Consider the following 26,371-nt stretch of genomic DNA (forward strand, 5'->3'; position numbering starts at 1 on the left):
TCCCACAAGCTGCATGTCTTTGGACGGTGGGAGGAAGCCGGAGTACCCGGAGGGAACCCACGCAAACACGGGGAGAACATGCAAACTCCACACAGAAAGACCCCGGCCTGATGGTGGAATTGAACTCAGGACCTTCTTGCTGTGCGGCAACAGTGCTAACCACCGTGCCACCGTGCTGCCCACAAAAACTCAGTATTCATTAATAATTAGAAAGCATCTAAACATTCTGGTCATGGATTTTTACAGTCTTAGTTCCGCTCGCTGTCATCATTATAATCATCATGATCAATGGCGAGGTCCTGAGGTGGGCGGGGCTGTCTCTGGTGATGTCACCATGAAGGAACAGCATCTGGCACGTGTTGCTGAAACATCCCAGTACACTGGTGTAGTTTCCTCTCCAGCTGTTTGACATGTGACACTTGAACATTAAGGGGAAGAAGAAGAAACAGTGTTAGGTCAGGTGACCACATGGTTTCTAAAGTAACTGACAGGAAGTAACCAGGCCGTTAGAAATGGATGGCATGTGTTTAGAGTTACTGGAGTTGGGTAACTCTACTTACCAAAAGCAGAAGCACACAGATGAAGGATCAGATGCTGAATGTTGCAGGAACATGCTCATGTGTGGTGGTCATTCAGTGCTGCAGGTTAGACAGTCCAAGACTGATATGCTGCCCATCTGAGAGTTTGAAAACACACATGCAAAGATTTATTTTGTATTACAGTCAAAGTTGGATGTTCATTTTTGTCCTTTAAAAATGTTTGTGTATTTGAAAGCACTAACATTTAAGGATGACTTGGATCGTCTCCTTTAAAGGGGAGACAAGTGTATCCACTGATCCACGTCACTTTACCTGGATGATGACTCCTCCCCCCTCACTCAGAAACACTCCTAATATAACCAAGCAAATAAATAATATTGAAGATTTACTTACATCATTACAAAAACAGCAAAAACATCTCCCTTTGATTCTATTTCTCCATTCCTGCTGAACATCAGGCAACAAATATCTCAATAAATCACAGTAAAATGTAAAGCACATGTTTTCTCTGCTTTGTCTAACCTCTGCAGAGCCTCTGTCAAGAAAAACATATCTGTAAGCATAAAACAAATATACATTTCATAACACGTCACTGGACAAACCTCGGTCAGTTGATTTCCTCTGTGCAGTGCAGACGAACATCAGTCAGCAAGTCAAGGTGGTGAGATGGACTGGTGTCCTTTGTGACTCTGCTGGTTCTTCTGAGGAAACACCACCGTCTCTCCACACCGTCACCATCTGTGAGCACAAACTGCTGCTCTGCTCTGCCAGCATGTAGGAATCACATATCACACACACAGGGGTGAAGAAACATCAGAGCTCAACTTTGGATACTTTAGATCTAAACAGATCAAAGTAGCTCTTAGTTTCAACAATCAGACAAACAATGATACCAAACTGATTCTGTATGAATACAATATGGTATTTTCAATACAGGTGTCAAATTAATTTATTAAAACTAATACAGATATATGTATATTTTTTGATAAATTAGTTTGCTAAATTATAAGAATATATATATATATTTTTTCATTTAACAATTGCAACTGAAAGAAATTAAATATTGAACAAAAATATATTGTCACATTCTGAGCATGCTCAGCACGCTGACAGACTTGAAGTTGCTACAGATTTTAAGAAGTGATAATTATAGGGAAGAAACTTCTCTTTTTCATCCGTTTAATCAAACATTTGATGCCTCAGCTGTCACGGTCTGGCTGGCAGACCGTGGGGATGTGAGGAATGAGGACCCAAAATGCAGGACTTGACGCTGAAGGCAGTGCGTTTATTTACAGAGGTGATAATCAAAACAACAATAAATCCCCCGTGCGATCCCAACTCCCGTTCCGTGTCTTCTCCTTTAACCCGTGCTCCGTGCTCTGTCCCCGTTCTCCGTGTACTGTCTGTGTGCTGCCTCCTGGTCGCCACAATTCCTCCTGAGGAAACACGCATATAAAAGGCAGCCGTGAGTACAACACCTAACAGCAGACTTGCACTAACTTTGCACAACAAACTAAGACTGACGGGAAGTCACTCAACGATCCAGCGTCGAGGAGCTCTCAGCCACACTGTTTTGAAGCTCCTCTGACGAGGCTTGATCGGCGCCAGGTGTGTGGATTCCTGGGTGGGACCGGTCAGCTGGCAGGGCCACACCCACCAGGCCTAAAAGTGCCTGCCACAACCGCACCCTCACACACACATGCACATAAACACCTGACAGTACACCAACATGGAAAGCAGGACAGCAGACACAACCATAATAACAATAATCACAATAACCACGATAATAATAATAAAAACTACAATAGCGGTCCAGACTGCTCACGGACCCCGAATCCCTGGAACTGGGTCCGTGACAGTACCCCCCCTCTAAGGGTCGACTCCCGGCGACCCCAAAACAAAACAAACAAAAAACAGGAAAACCAACCCAGGGCGGGCGGCGGGGGGAAAACAGGACGGAGGGCCGGAACCAAAAACCACAAAAGAAACAACCCCCCCAAGGTCACAGTTCCAAAGGCCGACCGCATCCCCTGCAACGGAGCAAAAACGCCACAAAACAGTCTCAGGCGGCCCATCATTACAAAAAGAGTTCAGGGGGCCTACCTCGAGTCCAATGGCGGCAACGTTGCAGCTCCGGCGGACGGCCACGGGTCCGGCAGCAGCAGCAAAACAGTTCTGGGGGCCTGCCACTGCTCCAGTGGCGGCGGCACTGCTGTCCCTCCGGTGGCGAGCCCCGGGCCCAGTAGCGGTGGCGCTGCTCCCCAGGCGGCCTGCCCGGGATCCAGTGGCGGTGGCGGCGCTGCTGCTCCTCCGGTGGCGAGCCCCGGGCCCAGTAGCGGCGGCGCTGCTCCCCAGGCGGCCTGCCCGGGATCCAGTGGCGGTAGCGGCGCTGCTGCTCCTCCGGCGGCCTGCCCCGGGTCCGACGGCGGCGGCGCTCCTCCCCAGGCGGCCTGCCCGGGATCCAGTGGCGGCAGCGTTGCTGCTCCCGCCTCAGCACCACCCACGATTCCCGACGTGGCGGCCGGGCTGCAGGACGTGGCGGCCGGGCTGCAGGACGTGGCGGCCGGGCTGCAGGACGTGGCGGCCGGGCTGCAGGACGTGGCGGCCCCTTCGGCACGCAGACCTCCACCTCTGGCTCAGCGGATCCCTCCGGACCTCCGAGCTCCTCCGGAGGCAGCGCGGGCTCACCAGGCTCGCTGAGCTCCTCTGCTGGCAACGCCGATCCCTCCGGCTCGTTGAGGTTCGCCAGCAGCGGTGCGGGCTCTTCAGTGGGTGGCTCGCTGAGCTGCTCCGGCATGCTGAGCTCCACAGCTGGCGACGCGGGCTCCTCCCGTTCGCTGAGCTCCCGCTCGGGCCTGCTGAGCTCCTCCAGCTCGCTGAGCTCCCGCTCGGGCCTGCTGAGCTCCTCCAGCTCGCTGAGCTCCCGCTCGGGCCTGCTGAGCTCCTCCAGCTCGCTGAGCTCCTCCAGCTCGCTGAGCTCCCGCTCGGGCCTGCTGAGCTCCGGCTCGCTGTGCCCCTCCGGCATTAGCTCGCTGGGCCCCTCCAGCATTAGCTCGCCGAGCTCCTCCGGCTCACGGTGCTCCTCCGGCATTAGCTCGCTGGGCTCCTCCGGCATGCTGAGCTCCCGCTCGGGCCTGCTGAGCTCCTCCGGCTCGCTGTGCCCCTCCGGCGTTAGCTCGCTGAGCTGCTCCGGCTCACGGTGCTCCTCCGGCGTTAGCTCGCCGAGCTGCTCCGGCTCACGGTGCTCCTCCGGCGTTAGCTCGCCGAGCTGCTCCGGCTCACGGTGCTCCTGCGGCGTTAGCTCGCCGAGCTCCTCCGGCGTGCTGAGCTCCCGCTCGCCGAGCCGCTGCTGCTGGACAAAGTCTGGGGTCTCCCGAGCTTGCACTACCCCCCGGGCTTCATGCAGGGTGCGAAGGAAGGCGGAAACCTCCTTAAGCTGGCCGAGGTAGGGACTTCCCTCCAGGATTGCCTCGATGGCATTTAACCCCACCACTCTTGCCCTAGCGTTGGTGGTGTGAGTTACCCAGTCCATCAGGCGTTGGACGCGTGTGAGGTCGCCCCCTCCGGACAGGGCTGCTGGAGTGGGTAGTGGAATGGAGGCTGCCGCTGGTGGAGAAGATGGCTGAGGGGTGACTGCATGCGGATGAGATGACGACGGTATTACAGCTGCAGATGGTGAAGCAGCGGGTGGTGTAGATGGTGAACGGGATGAAACGGTGGGTGGTGAGGTAGACGTCGCGGGGAATGATTCAGCAGGTGACGGCTGAATTACTAGCTGGGCGATTGGCTGTGGTACGGCGACAGGCTGGGGCAGCTGGCTGTATAAACATAGCCCCAGAGTAAACGGTAGAGGTGAGTGACGAAGAATCGTCCATATGACTCACCACAGCCGGCTGTTGGAAAGTTTTAGAGTCTGACTGCTGTGAGGCACGCCGGCGGCGCAAGCGTCGCTTCTTTAACGACGCCGGGGCCGGCGTGTCAGGCTGCGGGTCCGCCAGCTGGTCGGGCAGAAAAGCAGCCTGAGTAGGAGAGTGGAGGTGGAGCGTGTCAGCTAGGAAGCCCACGACTATCGGGCAGAGCGTATCCCATACCCAAGGGAAACAAGACAGCGTCTCTTTCAGTCGCTTCTCCACAGCGCGACGTAAACTCCCCTCGTGCGCTTCCAGCCACAGGTCACACAGACGATGAACTTCGTCTGTCACCTTTCTCCCAAAACTCTCCGTTGAGTCCGCTGGGTCCATGGAGGCTGGATCGTTCTGTCACGGTCTGGCTGGCAGACCGTGGGGATGTGAGGAATGAGGACCCAAAATGCAGGACTTGACGCTGAAGGCAGTGCGTTTATTTACAGAGGTGAAAATCAAAACAACAATAAATCCCCCGTGCGATCCCAACTCCCGTTCCGTGTCTTCTCCTTTAACCCGTGCTCCGTGCTCTGTCCCCGTTCTCCGTGTACTGTCTGTGTGCTGCCTCCTGGTCGCCACAATTCCTCCTGAGGAAACACGCATATAAAAGGCAGCCGTGAGTACAACACCTAACAGCAGACTTGCACTAACTTTGCACAACAAACTAAGACTGACGGGAAGTCACTCAACGATCCAGCGTCGAGGAGCTCTCAGCCACACTGTTTTGAAGCTCCTCTGACGAGGCTTGATCGGCGCCAGGTGTGTGGATTCCTGGGTGGGACCGGTCAGCTGGCAGGGCCACACCCACCAGGCCTAAAAGTGCCTGCCACAACCGCACCCTCACACACACATGCACATAAACACCTGACAGTACACCAACATGGAAAGCAGGACAGCAGACACAACCATAATAACAATAATCACAATAACCACGATAATAATAATAAAAACTACAATAGCGGTCCAGACTGCTCACGGACCCCGAATCCCTGGAACTGGGTCCGTGACATCAGCTGTCTCAGTCCTGTAGCGTTCTGCAACTACAACTAACCTGAGGCTTGGATTTGGCTGCAGGTGCCCCTGTACATCCTTCTCAGCAGCACACATGTGGGTACCATTTAATCACACTTCTTCCTGAGCTTTGCTTCATCACAAGACCAAAGGTGGCATCCCGTGTCAGTCTTATCATCATCCAGAAGAAACATTTGAAGAAACATCATGGAGAAGAAACATTTACGCGCCTCCTGGTTTTGTTTTCTGATCCTGCAAAAAGACTGAGGACAACAAAGCCCAGAGAACACGAGATACACAACATCCAACATTCAGACTCAACAGCCTCCATAAATGAAGAGCACCAGGTTGGTTCAGTTATAGTAGATACAGTGGGGCAAAAAAGTATTTAGTCAGCCACCGATTGTGCAAGTTCCCCCACTTAAAATGATGACAGAGGTCAGTAATTTGCACCAGAGGTACACTTCAACTGTGAGAGACAGAATGTGAAAAAAAAATCCATGAATCCACATGGTAGGATTTGTAAAGAATTTATTCGTAAATCAGGGTGGAAAATAAGTATTTGGTCAATAACAAAAATACAACTCAATACTTTGTAACATAACCTTTGTTGGCAATAACAGAGGTCAAACGTTTACTATAGTTGTATTTTTGTTCATTCATATCTTTTAAGACAGCCTCAAAAGCCTTAGTGACTTGAACGCCTGTTTTGTTTTTCAAGACTCTTGCATAAGCTTTTTTAGAGAAAACATCTATAACTGTAAGTAAATATTGATAGCCATCATTATGCTCGGATAACGCTCTCATATATCACAAAGGTCTGCTTGGTATTGATTAAGAGGTCTGGGGACAAACACGCGATTTCTCGGAAAGCGCAGGTGTGCAACTCGGTGTAAGGTGTAAGCATCCTGTTCAGAGAGGAATTTCTGAGCTGTTTGCGCATTGTACCAGTTTCATCCTGTACGCTTTTAATCAATTTTTGCACACCGCAAAAACTACCAGGGTGAGATGGGTCATAATATGCACGTTTCAATAGATTCTGCTCTGCCATGTGTGATCTTTGAAGTTATGTTTAACTATGGTTTTATTTCATGATCGAGCGGTTAGTTAAGTCATGTAACAAGTTTACAAAAATATTTTATTTGATGTAATTAATAACATTACACTTTGATTCTAGTAAAACAAAAATAATGAGTTTGATTCTTGCAATGCTTTTCCAAAAAGGTTTTATTTCAAGTAACGGTTTTCTCTAAACAGTTTTATTTGATGTAATGAAAACAATACATTTTGAATGGGTAAAAAAACAAATAATGCGATTGATTCTTGCAATGCTTTTCGAAACAGGTTTTATTTGATGTAACGGTTTTCCACAAACAATTTCTTTGATGTAATGAAAAACAATACACATGAACGAGTAAAAAACAAAAGACTGGAAAGTAAGAAAAACAACAAAGCTAAAAACAACAAAAATAAAATATGTTAAGAAAAATGGTAATAGGGGAGAGAAGAAAAAAACGATTACTAGGACAGCCAAAGGGAGTAATTCTCATCTAGTACTTTATCAATTATGGTCCGGGTAACTTCTGTAACGCTTGCGTCAATTTCTTACAGTGCGGTCTCTATATCGTGGGCATCTCTGACTTTAAAGAGATATGCTTGGGCCACACCTCTGACTTGAGCCGCTGGTGGTGAAAAACCCTCTAACCGTAAAATTTGTAATATTGTGTTGGTGAAATGTCCATTCCATAATCTTTTGCAGAGTTCATCATAGTACTTGAAAAAGTAAATGGCCTGTATTTATATACCACTTTACTAGTCCCTAAGGACCCCAAAGCGCTTTACATATCCAGTCATCCACCCATTCACGCACACATTCACACACTGGTGATGGCAAGCTACATTGTAGCCACAGCCACCCTGGGGCGCACTGACAGAGGCGAGGCTGCCGGACACTGGCGCCACCGGGCCCTCTGACCACCACCAGTAGGCAATGGGTGAAGTGTCTTGCCCAAGGACACAACGACCGAGACTGTCCAAGCCGGGGCTCGAACCGGCAACCTTCTGATTACAAGGCGAACTCCCAACTCTTGAACCACGATCACTGGAAGTAATATTTTTCCAGCGGGAAAAGGCAAGAATGTCGTTTCTGTGAGGGGTGGGAGACCTCACATCCTTGACAGACATCCTGTCTATGTTTCTGGAGCAGCGAGTTAATAAGGTACTTGAGAGTTAATTTTCTAAGTTCAAAAACAGCGGTGGGGAGTAGAGTCGCAGCCTCGTCGTTGTCCACGGGCAAAGGCTGTCAGCGGCTCTCGCGGGGGTGGGGATCGATGTCTTCGGGCTCTCGGAAAAGGGCCAGGTGATGATGGAGATAGAGCACAGGGGGTTCCGAAGCTGTGGTGAGTCATGGTTGTTTTTAGACGATGTGGAGGAGAGAGTGGTTGCGGTTTTTAAAAGGACAGGGTGAGGAGGAGGCGGGGGTAAGGGGGACCGGATGAGGGGCGGGGCTATGTAGAGCGTTGTGTGTTATTTCCAACCAGGACCAACTCAAATGTACTTTTACTTAGCTTAAAAAGCTCTAATATTCTTGCATTCTTCTCACCCACCATCTTCAGCCAGTCCTGAGTGGGAATCCGAAGCAATGTGTTGAAAACACCGGACTGGGTGTTTGTAAGGTCCAACACAAAATCATCTGTGTGAGCATCGTCGGTTGTTTGACGAGTAGTTCTACAGATCCACCTGCAAAACGGAGTGGTCTTGGTCTCCCACTGGGTGTATGTCACAGTTTTTCTCACCATGTTTAAAGGCTGGTGTCGATGGGGTTGTTGGTTGAATGGTGGAAACGCGTGGGCCTCTTTGAAAACCGGATGCGTCTGCTGGTCCCTAGTTCACGGTTGCGAGCTCGTTTCCCGCAGGCTCTTCTGGATTTCAGGCATTGTGATGAGGGTCAAAACAGCCCAGTCAGAGCAAGTAAAAGCGATCCGCCGTGTGAGCGGACCAAAACTTTCACCTGCTTTTAGCTGGTAGAAATAGATTTCGCTCTCTGGGAGGCTGAAAGCATAACCCCAAAACCCTCCAGTGCTGAGACGGAATCTTTCCTCCAAGGGGGTAGCCGATGTTGACTGCATTCTGCAAAGATGCAATCGTCTGAGTTCTGCCAGCGTGGCGGAGGCTCTGTAGCTAATTACTGGGGTCTGAGAGACCACAGTGAGGTTGGTAGGTCTGGCGGCCATGTTGTTTGTGAAAAAAAGAAAAAAAGTGCTTGTTTTTTCTGAGAGAAAAAAAACAGTTAAATTTAAGCTGAAATGTTAGATTATTTATCCTGAATGCCAGCAAGAGAATAAACCTATCGCTGAGAAGGTAAATCGGACCTGTATCCGATTGGCTAACCGGGGTGCGAGGGGAGCCGCCCACTTGTTATGTGATTGGCAGCGGGGCGAAGGTAGGTGGAGTTGGCCTCCGGCGCAAATTTTCAACCTGGGTAAGCCATTTTTCGGGAGCTGAGCCGGGGAGCGAACAAGAAGGAAAAATTGTGTGCTGGCTGCGGTCCGGTTCGAGTGAGAGTGAAAGGAGAACTTAGGCTTTGCTGAATTTGAGACGGAGCTAGTAGAGGGCTGGTTTGAAGAAAAAAAATTAATGTAACCCATATCAACTACTCCCTGTCACATGACCCACATCAGCTGATTTGAGGTCCCTCTTCTGATTGGCTCTGCAATTCACCACTGTCCACAATCTGCCAGAACCGTCATCTGCCGTTCCAGCCACTGAACCTTTACCATCTGATACGCCAGTCTGTGAACCTGCTACGCTACGCTCCCTTAGCCTCCTCTTGAGCCAGCAGAGAGCGAAACCCCTGACTCAGAAACCCTTGTCAAGGAGGAAGCTCCTGATACTGTGGAATCAGAGGACAGTCTGTCCTCTGCTGCTGATCTACCATCTAACTCTGACACCTCCAGCTCTGAACTAGAACCTCTGAGAACATCAACTCGGACCAGGAAACCACCAGACCGGTTACAATACTCTAAGCTTGGTCAGCCCATCTTGAAGAGTATTCAGGCACTAGTCCATGGCTTAACCACTGCCTTTACTCATGCACTGGAGGATGAAGAGGACCATCTGCTTACTGCCACTGAACAACCTGTCATCCGGACCCAACCACCATGTACAGGGACGTACATGAGATCGAGGGGGGAACCTGTAACCCATATCAACTACTCCCTGTCACATGACCCACGTCAGCTGATTTGAGGTCCCTCTTCTGATTGGCTCCTTTCACGTCGCGGCAACTCTGAAAACCGGCTGTGGAGGGATACTTCCGGGTTCGACTCCTGCTGTGGCTGTGAGCTTATGGCATTTAGAGCGGTGATTGGAAAACAAAGCGTTTTCTCCTCCTCAATTCATCTTTAAACTTTCACAACTCAGCGGTAAGTGTCCTTAATATCTTTCAACCTTTGGTTGTCAGTAACCAGCCGATCGTTTTCGCGATTAAAAAATGACTTTGTGCGGCGCGTTCCCACCGCGAGCAGAACTCCGGTTCAAAAACCGCTGTTTTTGAACACCTTTATTTATTATTTGATTTACCGGTAAACTGAATTCGAACTTGATGTGCTAATGGACATTTTTCTGACCTACAGGTCAGGTTTTTTTCCCCCCTTTGAATTGATCTTCTTCATATTGAAGTGGCGAGCCGGTAGGACCATTCTTTGTTTTCCCCTCTTTTCCCCCACTTAGCCGTCTTTGGATTACGGACATATTTCCCCATTGCATGAAGCTGGACCCTAAGGAGGAATACCTTGAAAGTGAACTTTAAAAAGAAAAGGACCAAAAAGGACTCTTAGCAAAAGGACTCTTGCACAGAAAAATCATAGCATTGATTTATTATTTAATTGTGGGCATTTATGTGGTGTGTGGTATTAATTATTTTGTTCCATTTCCCCTGTCCCCTATTTATTCAATATATTTTTGGTACAAGATATTGCAGTCTTTGGTCTCATCATTCACACCATCTAGGCTCTATAAAGGACTATTTCTTCTGCGCGTCAGTCAGTAAACTCATCCATTGAAATAAACTAGTCCTTAAATAACTTAGCGTTACACTAAGGGTTTTTTCAGGAGTTTTTCCCCTGTTTTCGAATATAAGGTTTTGGGTATATTCCCCAAGTTATTCTAGGGTTTTTTTTCTTGTGCGTTTTTGGAGAAAAGACGGAGGGTTTTTCAGAAGTTTTTTGCTGGGAGCCGCGGTGGGATCGCGAGAGTCTTTTGCAACTCGGACTTTGATTCTAAATCTCCTTGTTCGTATTAAACAAATGCATATAAATTGAAATAAAATTTTGCCCCGAGGCATGCAACCTGTATGTCTCACCACACTGAACGTTACAAAAGCACAAGTTTAACTAAGCACTTTTACTATGGTTTAACACATTTTCACACACACAAGCATGGACCTCCAAGACACAGGCGCGTGCCCTGAGCGCGCACAGACACGCGGGCGTGCGCCCGTGCGCACTCACACGCTGACCCACCACCGGATGGCGTTTTTTAAGCATAAAAAGTAAAAGCTTTTTTAATGGCTTAAAAATAAAATAATGCTATTTGATATATAAAAAACTTTCTAAATAATCAATTAGTTCTTTTTTTGGGGGGGAGGGGGGGGGAGCAATGAGCTATGAACTAGGATATTTTGGATGACTATCATATTTTTTGATGAATATCATATTTTTGTTACTGTGGTGGACCACTAGAGGGCTCCACTCACACCCAGTGTATAGGAAGTGTGTTCCTGTGTTTTGTGGCGCGATATGCGCAGTTGATGTTGGAGACGAATAAAGAAGGAGTGAGAACTGAGAGCTCTGTGTCGTTGATGCTTACCTCCACATTGGTGACCCCTGACTCGAGCATGCAACGGGCCGCAGATAACGCAGATATCTGGTTTAACATACTGTGCCAGTGAACCAAGATCTATAATAGTGGCCTCAGAAGCGCCACCAAAAACCATCACTTCTGTTTTCTGTTCATTAAAATGTAAAAAGTTCAAAGCCATCCAGGCCCTTATATCATCAAGGCATCTGAGCAGTGGGTCTACTGAGAAGCCATTTATCTTTTTAAGTGGGAAATAAATCTGGGAGTCATCGGCGTAGCAGTGGAAAGAAATCCCATGTTTCCTGAAAATAGACCCAAGGGGTAGGAGATATAGAGAGAAAAGAAGCGGGCCTAAAACTGAACCCTGTGGGACCCCACATTGAAGAGAAGCAACAGAGGATACAAACTCCCCGAGTTTCACAGAGAAAGTTCGCTCTGCCAAATAGGATCTGAGCCACTGCAGTGCGGTACTCCGCATACCCACCAACTGCTCTAAACGGGAAATTAAAATATTATGATCCACTGTATCAAAAGCAGCAGTTAAATCTAACAGCACAATAATAACACAGTCACCTGAGTCATTTGCCAAAAACACATCATTAAAAACTCTTAAAAGGGCAGATTCGGTACTATGTAAAGCTTTAAAACCAGATTGGAAAACTTCTAAAATACCGTGTTCTTCTAGGAAGGACATTAATTGCTTGTAAACTACCTTTTCAAGAATCTTTGAGATAAAAGGCAGTTTGGAAATAGGTCTGTAATTCGCAATAATATCAGGATCAAGAGCAGGTTTCTTGAGTAGAGGCTGAATCACCGCATGTTTGAGATTGACAGGTACAACACCAGAGGACAGACTACTATTTACAATGGATTGTACAGCTGATGCTTCAATCAGTGATGAATAGTAAGATTTTCTGGCTTTGCGGAGGGCTTTCTTATAAAGCAGCAAACTATTTCTCCAGGCTAAATGATGATCCTTCTAAATTTGTGACACGCCATTTCCTCTCCAGATTACGAGTCATCTGCTTTAGGCTACGTGTTTGAGAATTATACCACGGAGTCAGGTACTTCTGATTTGAGACCTTAGTTTTCACCGGAGCTACAGTATCCAGAGTCGTACGTAGTGAGGAGGTAAAATTATTAACAAGATAATCGACCTCTGTTGGAGTAGCGTTCAGATAGCTGCTCTGCTCTATGTTGGTACAGGGCATTGAAGATGATAACAGTGGGTGGATTATATTCTTAAACTTAGTTACAGCGCTTTCAGAAAGACATCTACTTTGATAAAGTCTACTCTCCACTGCTGTGTAATCAATTATTGTAAATGTAAATGTTATCAGGAAATGATCAGACAGGAGAGGGTTTTCAGGAAACACTGTTAAATGTTCAGTTTCTATGCCATATGTTAAAACAAGATCTAGAGTGTGATTAAAGTGGTGGGTGGGTTCTTTTACATTTTGAGAGAAGCCAATTGAGTCTAATAACAGATTAAATGCCATGTTGAGGCTGTCATTTTTAGCATCTACATGGATGTTAAAATCACCCACAATAATTATTTTATCTGAGCTCAGAACTAAATTAGATATAAAGTCTGAGAAATCAGACAGAAACTCTGTGTAAGGCCCAGGTGGACGATAGATGATAACAAGTAAGACTGGTTTCTGAGTTTCACAGCTGGGGTGGACAATGTAAGCATCAGGCTTTCAAATGAATTAAAAGTCTGTCTTGGTCTTTCGTTGATTAATAGGCTGGTGTGAAAAATTGCTGCCACACCGCCCCCTCGCCTGTGCTTCGAGATTTCTGGTAGTTAGAATGACTCGGGGGTGTTGATTCATTTAAACTAACATAATCATCCTGCTGCAACCAGGTTTCTGTAAGGCAGAGTAAATCGATTTGTTGATCAATTATTAAGTCATGTACTAACAGAGACTTGGAGGAGAGAGACCTAATATTTAATAATCCACATTTCACTGTTTTACTCTTTGGTTCAGATGTGGATACTGTATTGTTCTTTCTTTGTAATTGTTTATGTTTAAGTTGTTTGTTGCTGGTTTTTAGTTTGTTTTTTGTCTGTTTGGAAGCTGACACAGTCTCTATGGAGATGGGTTTTTGGGGGGGTAGCAGGAGGAGAGAAGCTGCAGAGAGGCGTGTAAGACTGCAACTCTGCTTCCTGGTCCCAACTCTGGATAGTCATATTTTGGGGGGTTTAATAAATTTGTCCATATTTCTAGAAATGAGAGCTGCTCCATCCAAAGTGGGATGGATGCCGTCTCTCCTAACAAGACCAGGTTTCCTCCAGAAGGTTTGCCAATTATCTATGAAGCCCACATCGTTTCTGGGACACCACTCAGACAGCCAGCAATTTAAGGAGAACATGCGGCTAAACATGTCACTCCTGGTCTGATTGGGGAGGGGACCAGAGAAAACTACAGAGTCCGACATTGTTTTGGCAAAGTTGCACACCGATTCAATATTGATTTTAGTGACCTCCGATTGGCGTAACAGGGTGTCATTACTGCCGATGTGAATTATGATTTTACTGAATTTACGTTTACCCTTAGCCAGCAGTTTTAAATTTCCCTCAATGTCGCCTGCTCTGACCCCTGGAAGACAATTGACTATGGTTGCCGGTGTCTCTAGCTTCACATGTCTGAGAACAGAATCGCCAATTACCAGAGTTTGACCCTGTTAGATTTGTATTGTTGATTGTCATTTATGCTTAGAAATATTTACTTATATATGCTTAGAGTTTTGTAATTAGTTGTAGATTGGTAGAGGTTTTGATCCTTGATAGTCTGCAAACTTTGTGTGTATTAGACAGCACTTTGGGAGCATGAGAGGTCATACCGTGTCTTATTGTTTTACGGCAGGATCAACGTAGTTGCGTCTGTTCTAGTCTAAGTGTTCTTTGTTTAGATGAACTGCAGGACTTCCTCACCGTGTTATCTAGGATGAACCATCTAGGGTGAGGGGGAGGCTACCCTCTTCCTGACCAAGGATGTTTGACCCTTTGATCAGCAGTCCACACACACACACCCACACACACACACACACACACACACACACACACACACACACACACACACACACACACAGACATGCTACTCTTTGTGTATGTAGACGTCGTATGTTAATGAACTTATGCATATTCATGTAACCTCAATAAAAGAACAGTGGTACGGGAGGACGGACGGAGCAACTGGGGTCAAGCGAAGGAACGGTGCCTGTCCGGTTCTCTCCCGTGCACGAGAAACATGAAGAAGCTTGCCTACTTGTGTCTTGCTTTGCAGTGTAATTATATTGCCTTTAACGTTCCAGCGGATAGATTCAAGCTACAAACCAGTCAGACCCCCGGCGGGTGTGTCGCAAAGTGGGCAAAAACGGTTAGGTACATGAACAGGTTAGTCTTAAACAGAAGCCCCAGGTACACCACTATGCTTCCTCCTCACTGTCACCCAGCCACCCTCTTTCCCCAGCTGCTTGGGGTCTGCCGGGGAACAGCTAGCGGGGCCTACGCTATCTTCGGCTGCACCAGCTACAGGGGCCTGGCTAGCTACAGGTGAATGAAGGGTGCGAAGCCGAGTCTCCAATTCAGTAATCCTGGCCTCCAGAGCTGCAAATATGCTACATTTGTTACAAGTATCATTACTGCTAAAGGAGGCCAGGAGTAACTAAACATCTGACACAATGAGCAGGAAAGTGCAAAAGGGACAGGTGAAGAGGCCATGCTGCTAGCGAGTTGACTACGAGCTAAGCTAAGCTTGCGAAACAGTAAAAACACAGTGAGTGAATCCTTTGGCTATAAGTTAGGTAGTGAGTACACAGAAAGTGTGCTTCGGATGAAGCACGTGAAGATTATACTATGAAAAAAGAATGTATTTAAAAGTTTTTAATTAAATTGCTAAGCAGATAAGCTACTCAGAAACACCACTGTGTTTGAGCAGGAACAGGAAGTGATACTCTACCACAGAGAGAGCGAACACCAAGTGACAGCGCCACCAAACGTCAGAAGTCAGGACTGATCAAAAAAGCTCCCATTCAATGATTTGTGAAAACTGCAATAATACTCATCTCTGTGATGCTGAATACTTTATTACTCTTATGAGATGCAGTTGTTTGCAAATGTAAAGTTGGCATGGCATGGACCATGTGGCAAAACAGGAGTTTCAGTTTTAATTTGCAGGTGTCGTGAGGTACCATGAGAAGGAGCGACTGCAGGAGATCATGCACAAGATGGAACCTGAGGCCAGGAGAGAGGCTTCAAGAGGATCAGTGAGGAGCAGAGATCACCTTCAGCACAGTTGAGAACCCACAGAGGGCTGTTCCACTTGATCTAGAGAAGCTAAAGCAGAGAGCTGTGCCACTGGGCTTCCAGAAGATCGTCGAGAGGAGACTTTGAACAGCAAACATCCAGAAGGAGTGAAAGAGATTCGACGTTGACGTTGAGGAAGGCAACTAGGGTGTAAGACTTGCTCTACCCTAATTCTTCAGCTGCGTCGGAACAGAAACTGAAGGATGAAAGGAGCATGCCAAGCTCTAATCGACGGCGCAGAGAGGAAGTTCAGCAATGGAATTGTGAACAGCACAGACGCCAGGTGCCTGGGGAATAACTGACAGCACTTTCCCATGAAGATCAACTAAAGTGTGTCACTTTAGTACATTAGCAAACATTAATGCTAACAGTTTTGAGCTTAGCATCATTATTCCTTTACTTACTGACTTACTATCATTTATTTGCATTCTGTGAGCTATCACCAACGCTCCTCCCAATGTTTGCTCTTATCATTTCACGTACTTGCAACTGAGAATGCTTTCTTAGTGGGAGTTGGTGCTGGTGGTTGTACGACAAATCTTTAGGTCGTTCACTACCTACCTTCAATACCTATCCCTCCACATTAGTATCAGTGCTTTCTCTGCCTCTCCATCATATATCCTCTTTCTTAAATGTTAGCATACTGGATGTTACACTGACTTGGTACACCTCTGTGGTACAAATCTGTAGAAAGCTAAAGTGTGGTGGAGCCCTAATTTAATTTAAGATGATAGTCATGTGAAAATAACTTTCTTTTACAGTAAAACTAACTATACCCTTACTGCTTCTATAGGGATCATGAGAGTACATTTAGTAAAAGACTGAATATGTATGACGTGTTCGGAAGGGCTTCAAGAAGAATGTCTGCAAAAAGAATTTGGTAGCATGGCATAACAGTTGTCTAATGTTGTGGAGAAGAGGGGAGAAGATTGGCTCAATCTGTCTGTCTCGATTTGTGTAAAACCAGGGAAGCAAGTCATGTTTGCCTGCTTCTTCAACATTCCCATCCTGGAAGTTTTTGATTGATCCAAATAACTGTCGGATACAAGGTTCAGTTTGCAGATAGGAATGAGAGGCACCTGTCAATCACAACACCACACACACACACACACACACACACACACACACACACATAGACTGAGCATTTACACACTCCACAGACTTGCTTTTTTCCTACGGGAGAATAACCACAAGAATATTTAGTTCCCCTACATTACCAACCACCCAAAGACACACTTCTTTGCACAGACATTCAAGCTCACAGTTATCTGCCCTGTTTTTCGCTCTCTCTCCTTGTCTCTTTCTTTTCTCATGTTGTAAATCTTTGAGGTTTTTGACAGGAACACAAGTAGTTTTTTCTTCTGCTTTTTCTAATTTCATCACCATCCTTCTGATCATCCTCTGAAAACATGACAGCACACAGTTTCCAGCTAACCAAATATCCATGGAAAAGCTAAGACTGTGCCTGAATAAACAAAAAGAGCACATCTGACAAGGATGTTAAATTCAATCCACTTAGCCAAAGGACTTAGCTCAAAAATACTAGTATTATCAGGAAGCAGTAGAAGGAGAAACAAAGAAAGGAGGACTTCTGTGTTTTCAAGCCATTAGTAATTGATTATCTTGTGGATGCCTGATAAGGTCCTACCTTTAAGAAAGAATAAATATGATAATGTAATATTATTGATTATTTATGATGTATTATTTCTCTATTGTCTCTTCAGCTGTTTCTTCTTCTTCTTTTTCTTTGTATACTGTGCTTATATATATTTACTTTCAAAGTACAAATAAATTTTTGTCTGACAGATGATGCTCTGCCAGACAGATAAATTGTATTATAGACAATTATTAAAAGTATTATGATATATTTACTGCTTCTGTCCTTGAGCAGTGGAGCTGAATCATGCTCTTAGAGAAGGTGCTGCTGCCTGCATTCAGACAGTGGTCAGAATTATTCATGATTGATAACAGTTTGGTCAGTTTGATGGAGTACTATAGAAATGGTCGGAAGGACCTGCACCCTGTGTTTGTGGATCTAGAGAAAGAAGATGATACGCTGCCAAGAAGAACTGTGTGTGTGTCTTAGGGAGTCAGGAGTGGAAGAGAAGGATGTGGCAGTAATGCAGGAATGAGGAGAGCAGGACAGTGGTGTGGTGTGCAGTAAGAGTGACACATTAGTTCAAGGGAGGGTGGGATAATACCTAGCATCAGCTCTGAGCCTTTCTTGTTTGCAATGGTGATGGACAGGTTGTCAAATGAAGTCAGGTGGAAGTCTCATGGACTATGATGTTCACAGAATTTCATTGGAAGTTACCAGAATGGACAGGATTAGACATGAGCATATCAAAAGGACAGCTCAGCTTGTGTATTTTGGAAACAAAATTAGAGATGCAAAGTTGAAATTGTTTGGAGATGTGCAGAGAAGGGATAGTGAATATACGGAGTAAAGATTGTTGAATATGGAGCTCCCAGGCAGTAGGACAAAAGGAAGATCCCAAAGAAATTTCATGGATGTGGTGAAAGAGGACATGCAGAGGCTTGGTGTGACAGAGGAGGATGCTAGGGATAGGGTGAGATAGAAGCAGATTATCTACTGTGGTGACCTCTAAAGGACCAGCTAAATAAGAAAAAGATAATGAGACAACAGTTTATTTAATGAACTTGTCTCTATTACACTTTCAAAAATATCCAGTGTGTAGCAGAGCAAATATTTTACTGCAGATGTTGAAAGATTTCATCTTCCTCAGGAAACAGAGCATTTTCATTCTCTTCTTGTATCCGCTTTCTGAGTTAACATGTCTCTATAGGCTCCTCTTGTTAGTGTTTAAAATAAATAAATTGTATTTTGGATCGAATTTTGTGAGGACCTTGTGAAATGGAATCGAATCAGTTATAGAAATCAAAATTGATACCCAACTCTAGTCATGAGCCATTCCCTGACCTGAAGGTGCAGGGAACAAACTCTTTTGTTCACCATGAAAAATGCTAAAAACACACAGCAAGCTGGGGGGATACCAGGATACCCACCCAAAATATATATAGCTGGTACTGCTCAACCTCACACGCCAACTCAAGCTCTTTCCCCACCAGATAGGTGACGTTCTATGTCCCTATTGTAAGCCTTGGTAGCCAGGGATCGGTCCACCATGGTGTCTACCTTGGCTCCTGCCCGGCACACACTGCACCCGACCCCTATGGCACCCGCTGCGGATAGTGGGTCTACAGGAAGATGGTCTCATGTCCCTTTTTTGGGCTGTGCCCGACCACCAGGCACTTGCCCTACTTGCAACCTCCCCAGGCCTGGCTCCAGCATGCTTAGCCCCCACAACTCTATCCTGGGCAGGGTAAACTGTTCCCTTGATGTTGTACCCATAGGGGTCTTCTTAATCGCTCTTTGTCTGGTCTCTGACCCAGGACCAATTTGTTATGGGAGACCCTACCACGAGGCCAAAAGGACCCTGACAACATAACCCATGGGATCTCTGGGACACACCAAATAGGTAGCCAGAGGGGTCAAATTGATGAGTATCACTATGTGAATCATGATTCCTTTTATAACTGAGGAACAGATGTGAGGTGACACTGCTGTTCAACAGTGCTCATCCACACCTCCTCCCCAAAACCTGCAATAACTAGTGTAATTAAAAAGGAGAGGTGAGTCAACATGCAACATGAGCAAAGCCACGTGAATTGTCCTATGAAGAAGACCAAGAAGTTCTCTTCTCCTTTTACTGAGCCAGCTAACCAACATTCTCAATAAGGACCTTCATTTCCTACAACCCACCCAGTGACAAAACCCTGGGGAACCAAAGTGCTCAAGGTCAGCCCCCACTGTCCCCACCGTAAAGGGTTATTTAGAGCATGCAGATTGGCCCCAAGTCTCGGGGTGTCACGGCTGCGCAGCCGGTGTTTAAGGAATGGAACCAAAAGCAGACATGGGGGAAAACAAACTAAGGTTAACAAAAAGTGAGCCATTTATTTGGCTGAAAAACATGAAAACAAAAACAAAGCAACGTGAACAGGGGGTGAGAACTAAAACTAAAACCTGAACTGGGAATAACCAGGAATGACATGAACATGATTTTGAGCAGGAGCATATGAGATGCTACAAGACACAAATGTAACCCACATACAATCAGTGTTGCCAACTCCTCAGTAAGCAAAATCGCTATTGGCTGTCCTAAAAGTTGCTAGAAGTCGCTAAATGACATCATCACCTAATTTGCATAATTGGTCATGCTAATATAATTGTAACCTATGCTGTTGGAGAGAGAAATAACATCGTGGAAGAGACATAAAGTCAGCAAAAAACATCCTAAATACATTTAGAATTTATTTAGAAATACAAATTTAATTTCTTTAGCAATTATTGTTTTTTAATGTCACAATTCCAACCCTGCTCCTTTATCCGGGCTTCGACCGGCAAAAGTGACCCGAAATAGGCACTCTGGTGGAGTTACTTTGTGTGTGAGAGTGTGTGTTTATAAGTAGTTTTAAACCTTGTGATCCACAAAACAGCATAACAGTAAAAGAAGAACTGACTGCGTTACAGTCAGTGCGGGAGCAGCGGCTTCGCTCATGCGCGATTCATTTGCAGTTTGGACGCACAGGTGTGAACATCTCCTGCAGCTGGGGGAGGACTATCCTCCGCCCGTGAGCGCTTTAGCACGGGTGAGGTGCCCACGGCAGCACCGCTGCTTGTTGAGAGTAAGAGCAACACGCCCTTTCACGTCAAAAAGTCGTCATAAATAAGTCTCCAATAACACCAGAAAAAGTCGCCAGATTTGTCGCTAGTCGCTTTTTAGAAAAAAGTCGCTAAGGGGTCTGAAAACTCGCTAAATATAGCGACAAAGTCGCTAAGTTGGCAACACTGATACAATGAGGGTACCACTTTAAGGACTGATATGAGGAGAGGTGGACAGCCTGCCCAACCAATCGAAATGCACAGGTCCCAGTATGTTTTGACCAATGGGAGAGCAGTCTGCCGCTGTATGTCCCACCTACGTGCTCTGTGTTTGCTGCTATGTGTGGAGGTAGTCGCGTGCTGGCAGGAGAAAAGAGAGACTGAAGCTTTTGAGCTGGAAAAAAGTATTAGATATAAGTTGCAACCAACTGTGTTGCACATAAGTTCACTGGTTATCAGCTACCTTTCATGTTAGAAGTAGCCGCAGTGAGTAAACAGGCAAATGCTGCATTTTTCTGGTGACTTTAGAAAGTACCGCATGGAGCTAAACTGTTAGCCTTTGTTAGCTCTGGTTGCTATCAACTGCCTGAAAGTTCATCTCAATCTGCTTCCAGAAGTAAGGTAACACTTGAAGCGCAACTTATGTTTATTTTTTCTTCATGTCGTATTACGGTTATTAAAGAGAAAACAACATGTCCTGTTACGTTATTTAGAGCCCTGCATTTTCCGACCGAGAGACACCATGCCATTGTCTTCGGCCGTGATGCGCTGAGATCGGTGAGCACATGTTGTATGTCTCAGTTAGTTCACGTCTGTTTCACATTTTATTGTTGAGAAACTGAATTAATCTCAATTGTTTGATTAATAATTGTCGACTATGCGACATATATGCATATGCACTGACTTTACTTGGTTTAATGCATAGTTTGTGTAAGAGAGATGTTTTATTTTTGCAAATTTGAGTATTTTAATTGCAAATTGATGTTGAATGTGATTTCAACAAAATCCTAAGTTGTGAATTATAGCTAGAACAGCATAATTAATATTTGAATTGCTCTTCTGACCCTGTCTGTTGACAGGTCAGGTTTTTTTTGTATGCTGAATTGTTCCTGAGGTGGATTCCTCCGGTGAAATAGATGGCGAGCCTTCCCACCTGGACTTAGAGAGACTGAGATTCGCTTCTTTTCCACTTGATGATCTGCTGCACCTTGCGGTGTGGTAGGACTGTATCACTCACACTTTCACGCACAGCTGGTTATACATAAGACCACTGACTGACATTCTCTCATCCCTATTTTCTTTCACACCCTGGGAATTTTTTGGACTTTACCCCTTGGACATTTTTTATTTGGGACTTTAAATAATGAGCTGTTGTGTAGAGCATTCTCCACATGTGAAAAGAGTGTGAGATTTTCATTTGAATGTACATTGGATTTGTGTAATCTGTTTCTATAAGAGTTAAGGAGTCAGGTTACTAGGGTGCACCCGAGCATTGAAACCCGAACATTGAAAACCAAAAATAACACTTGGCCAAGTCATTGCTTTAGTAGTTTGTGTTTTACTTTTCTTTTAATTTTTGTAAGTTTCCTTTCTACCATTGTAAAGTGTCTTTAACCTGTGCTTGTCAACCTTATGGTTTATGTCACTAAAGTTGGCTGGTTCTTTTGAGTTACATTCTTGTCTCTGTGTCTCATTTGAACACACTATGAGGTGCCATAAGGGACATTATTACTGAAACGCTCTCACACACACTACTGAAATTTTAGCTCTCACACACACTGAAACGCTCTCACACTCACTACTGAAACGCTCTCACACACACTACTGAAACGCTCTCACACACTACTGACATTTTTTCATGTGAGTCTGAGACCTGACATTTTTTCATGTGAGTCTGAGACCTGACATTTTTTCATGTGAGTCTGAGACCTGACATTTTTTCGTGATTCTGAGACCTGACATTTTTTCGTGTGATTCTGAGACCTGACATTTTTTCATGTGATTCTGAGACTGACATTTTTTCATGTGATTCTGAGACCTGACATTTTTTCGTGTGATTCTGAGACCTGACATTTTTTCATGTGAGTCTGAGACCTGACATTTTTTCGTGTGAGTCTGAGACCTGACATTTTTTCGTGTGATTCTGAGACCTGACATTTTTTCATGTGATTCTGAGATCTGACATTTTTTCATGTGAGTCTGAGACCTGACATTTTTTCGTGTGATTCTGAGACCTGACATTTTTTCGTGTGAGTCTGAGACCTGACAACTTTTTTCCTGAGATCTGACGATGTCCTAAAATGTACACCGTACCTGTGGCTTGTCACATGTTCTATAATGTTGTGTTGTAGACATTTATGTGCTCTCTGTGCAGAGGAGTTTTTTTGTTTCCTGTTCCCATGCTGTCCTCCCATAGGAGCCCAGCATGAGTAGAGGTCTCGTTTTCCTCTTCTACATTCCCATTGTTGTGTACTTTTTACTTTTTCAGTGTTTTTCTGTAACGCTGCCGATCTCCGACCTGTATTCCCATGTGATGTCTATGTTGTGTGTGTAAGTCGGGGGGGGGCGGGTTTCTATTCCACTGCAGGGCAACCTGCACGTGGCGAATAAAGCCTTGATTCATTGATTGATTCATTCATTCAATGCTGGGCCAAAGTTCAGCACGTGGTTAAAGCAGCCGGTTGTAGAGCTGAAGCAGGCGACATCAACACATAAATCTACTCTACCCGGCTGAAATTCATCTTTCATTCTTTATTCGTCTCCAACATCAACTGCGCATATCGCGCCACAAAACACAGGAACACACTTCCTATACACTGGGTGTGAGTGGAGCCCTCTAGTGGTCCACCACACATGCCCCCCCCCGAACACCCAGCAGAACTAGTCCAGGACCCGGGGCTTAAGCAAACGGCCGGAACGGCTGAACTGGGGGGGTGGGGAACTGACAGAGGGCAACCCAGCCTGGGAGCGAGGCTGGCACTGGCGGTCAGAAAAAGCTGCAGACGACTCGGACTCCGTTGATTTTGGGTCGCTCCTGGGGGAAAAAACAGAATCCATCAGCCCGGTGGCAGGTGGGCGGCCGCGGCGAGGGGCCTGGGCCGGGACCACCTGATCCTCTTGCATAACATGTGCAGGCTTAAGTCTGTCAACAGAAACAACTTCCTGCCGACCGCCAAAGTCCAAAACGAAATGTTTGTTGCCTGGTTGAAGAACCCTGTATGGCCCGTCATATGGTGGACGCAGCGGAGTCCTATGGGCATCGTGCCTGACGAAAACGAAACGAGCAGAGTCCAATGAACTCGGAACAAAAGTGTCAGGCAGGCAGTGGTGCACAGGACCAGGAACAGGAAATGAGTCTCTTGGGGGGCGAAAAGGCAACAAAGAGGTATCGAAACATGGGGGAGGGCTCTCAGGTAAGAATTCCCCGGGGACCCGGAGAGGCTGGCCGAGGACCAGTTCAGCCGGGGAAACCCCGAGGTCTTCTTTAACCGCGCTACGCAATCCCAGCAAAACCCACGGAAGACGGTCGACCCAGTCGCCACTGTTAAGGAAGCACGGAAAGTGACCGGTGAAACCGTTCGCACATCCCATTAGCTTGCGGGTGGTATGCTGTGGTGCGGTGGACCTTGACTCCCAGGCCGTCAGCCATAGCAGACCAAAGCTCGGAAACAAACTGGGGGCCCCTGTCCGAGGTAATGTCAGCAGGGGGGCCGAAACGTGAAACCCACGTTGACAAAAATGCCCTGGCCACCGTCGCCGCTGTCGTGGACGCCAGGGGTACCGCCTCCGGCCACCTGGTTGTGCGGTCCACCACAGTCAAAAGGTGCGTGAAACCCTGTGACTGCGGCAAGGGACCAACCAGGTCCACATGAACGTGATCGAAACGCCTACCCGGGACACGGAAAGGTTCGAGGGGTGCCTGTGTGTGCCGGTGGATTTTCGAGCGTTGGCATGGGATACAAACCGCCGCCCATTCTTTCACCGTCTTGCGAAGGCCCGGCCAAACAAACCTGGCGCTGACCAGCTTGACCGAGGCCCGGACGCCGGGATGAGAGAGGGCATGCACCGAGTCAAAAACACGACGACGCCACGAAAGGGGAACCACCGGGCGGGGGCGGCCGGTGGAAACGTCGCAAAGAAGGTGCGGACCGCCGTCCCACACCGGGGTGTCCTCCAGCACGAGGCCCGTTTTTGTTGACTGAAGGGCAAGGACGTTGCTCGGCGGCCATGGCAGCATAGTCGACGCCGACATACACCGGAGAAACCAACACACGTGAGAGACAGTCAGCGACGTGATTGGACTTACCAGCCACATGCTGAATGTCTGTGGTAAACTCTGAAATGGCCGCCAACTGGCGCTGCTGGCGTGCGCTCCATGGGTCAGAGACCTTGGACATCGCAAACGTCAAAGGTTTGTGGTCAACGTACGCAGTAAAGTTGCGACCCTCGAGGAAAAAACGAAAATGTCGTCGCGAGGTGCAGGGCCAGCAACTCCCTGTCAAAAACACTGTACTTGCGTTCAGCATCCCGGAGCGTACGACTGAAAAAGGCGAGCGGTTGCCAGAGACCTGAAACCCGCTGTTCCAACACCCCACCCACTGCCACGTCAGAGACGTCGGTGGTCAACGCGATCTCCGCCGACGGAAGCGGGTGGGCCAGCAGGGCGGCGTCAGCCAGCGCAGACTTGGCTGCGGAAAACGCACGGACGCGTTCCGGCAGCCAGTCAACCGGATCTTTGGCTGTTTTACCTTTTAAGGCAGCATAGAGTGGCTGTAGCAGGTGGGCAGCTCTGGGGAGAAAGCGGTTGTAAAAATTTATCATCCCCAAGAACTCCTGCAACGCTTTAACCGACGTGGGACGCGGAAAAGCCGAAACGGCCTGGACTCTGTCGGGCAACGGAACCACACCTTCAGCGGAAATGCGGTGCCCGAGGAAATCCAGAACAGGCAACCCAAACTGGCACTTGGAAGGGTTGATGATCAGGCCGTGCGCTGCCAAACGCTGGAAAACCTGGCGCAGATGGGACTCGTGCTGGCTCGCTGAGCAGCTGGCCACCAATATATCGTCCAGATAAACAAAAACGAACGGCAGCCCACGCAAAACGGAGTCCATCAGCCGCTGAAAGGTCTGGGCGGCACCTTTCAGGCCAAATGGCATGCGCAAAAACTCGAACAAGCCGAAGGGGGTAATGACAGCGGTTTTAGGAACGTCTTCGGCGCGCACGGGAACCTGGTGATACCCCCGCACCAAGTCAATTTTAGAAAAAATCGACGTTCCGGCGAGATTGGCAGAAAAATCCTGAATGTGGGGGATGGGGTAACGGTCATTCTCCGTGGCATTATTTAAACGGCGGAAATCTCCGCATGGCCGCCACCGACCGTCCGATTTGGGCACCATGTGAAGCGGAGAGGCCCATGCACTGTTCGAACGCTGTACAATGCCAAGGCGCTCCATGGCTGCAAACTCTTCCCGAGCGACAGACAGTTTCGCCGGCGAGTCCGTAGCCAGGGCGTGAACGTCGAAAGTGCAGCTAGCCAGGAGAATGCGATCCGCTTCTTCAGCCAGGGAGCGATAATCCTTCGCAGGCAGAAGCGGGGAGTTTGCGAGGACAGCTCTCACGGCGGCCGGTAGTTGGCGGAGGAAGAGGTGGGCGAAGAGGAAACCACCGTCATCCGGCCCGAGCAACGATAGCATGTTCTCCATGAGCTCGAGCGCGGTACCGCCACCCAAGCCTGACAGGTTGAGGAGCTTTTCGGCTCGTTCAGCGTCGGAGAGGGCATAGCGCCGAAGAAGCAGCTCTTTGAGGGCGGCGTATTTCCCTTGGGCGGGTGGGTCCCGGAGGAGCGCCATCACGCGACGGGTGGCCAGCGGGTCGAGCGAGGCCACCACATGGTGATACTTCGTGTCGTCAGCCGAGATGCCGCGAAGGGCGAACTGAGCCTCCACGTGTACAAACCATGACGGGGGGTCATGGAGCCAAAAGTCCGGCAGTTTCATCGCCACAGCGAACGTAGCTGCAACAGGAGGCGGAGGTCCGGCGGCCGCTGATGCATCCATAGCGGAG

General features: G+C 47.2%; 2 long non-coding RNA genes across 2 annotated transcripts; one reads left to right on the top strand and one right to left on the bottom strand.

Moving 5' to 3' along the window:
• Positions 1-199: 199 nt before the first annotated feature.
• On the bottom strand, positions 200-1,116 carry LOC121812409. Its single transcript, XR_006053042.1, has 3 exons — positions 782-1,116; positions 561-676; positions 200-418 (listed from the first exon to the last, which is right to left on the bottom strand). It is a non-coding gene; the product is annotated as an uncharacterized LOC121812409 (long non-coding RNA).
• Positions 1,117-20,502: 19,386 nt separating this feature from the next.
• On the top strand, positions 20,503-22,005 carry LOC121812410. Its single transcript, XR_006053043.1, has 3 exons — positions 20,503-20,928; positions 21,021-21,084; positions 21,387-22,005. It is a non-coding gene; the product is annotated as an uncharacterized LOC121812410 (long non-coding RNA).
• Positions 22,006-26,371: the final 4,366 nt, after the last annotated feature.

This window comes from Haplochromis burtoni, unplaced genomic scaffold (genome assembly GCF_018398535.1).
Source record: "Haplochromis burtoni strain Fernald_Lab_line unplaced genomic scaffold, NCSU_Asbu1 Contig_579, whole genome shotgun sequence".
In the NCBI taxonomy this organism is placed as follows: Eukaryota; Metazoa; Chordata; class Actinopteri; order Cichliformes; family Cichlidae; genus Haplochromis; species Haplochromis burtoni.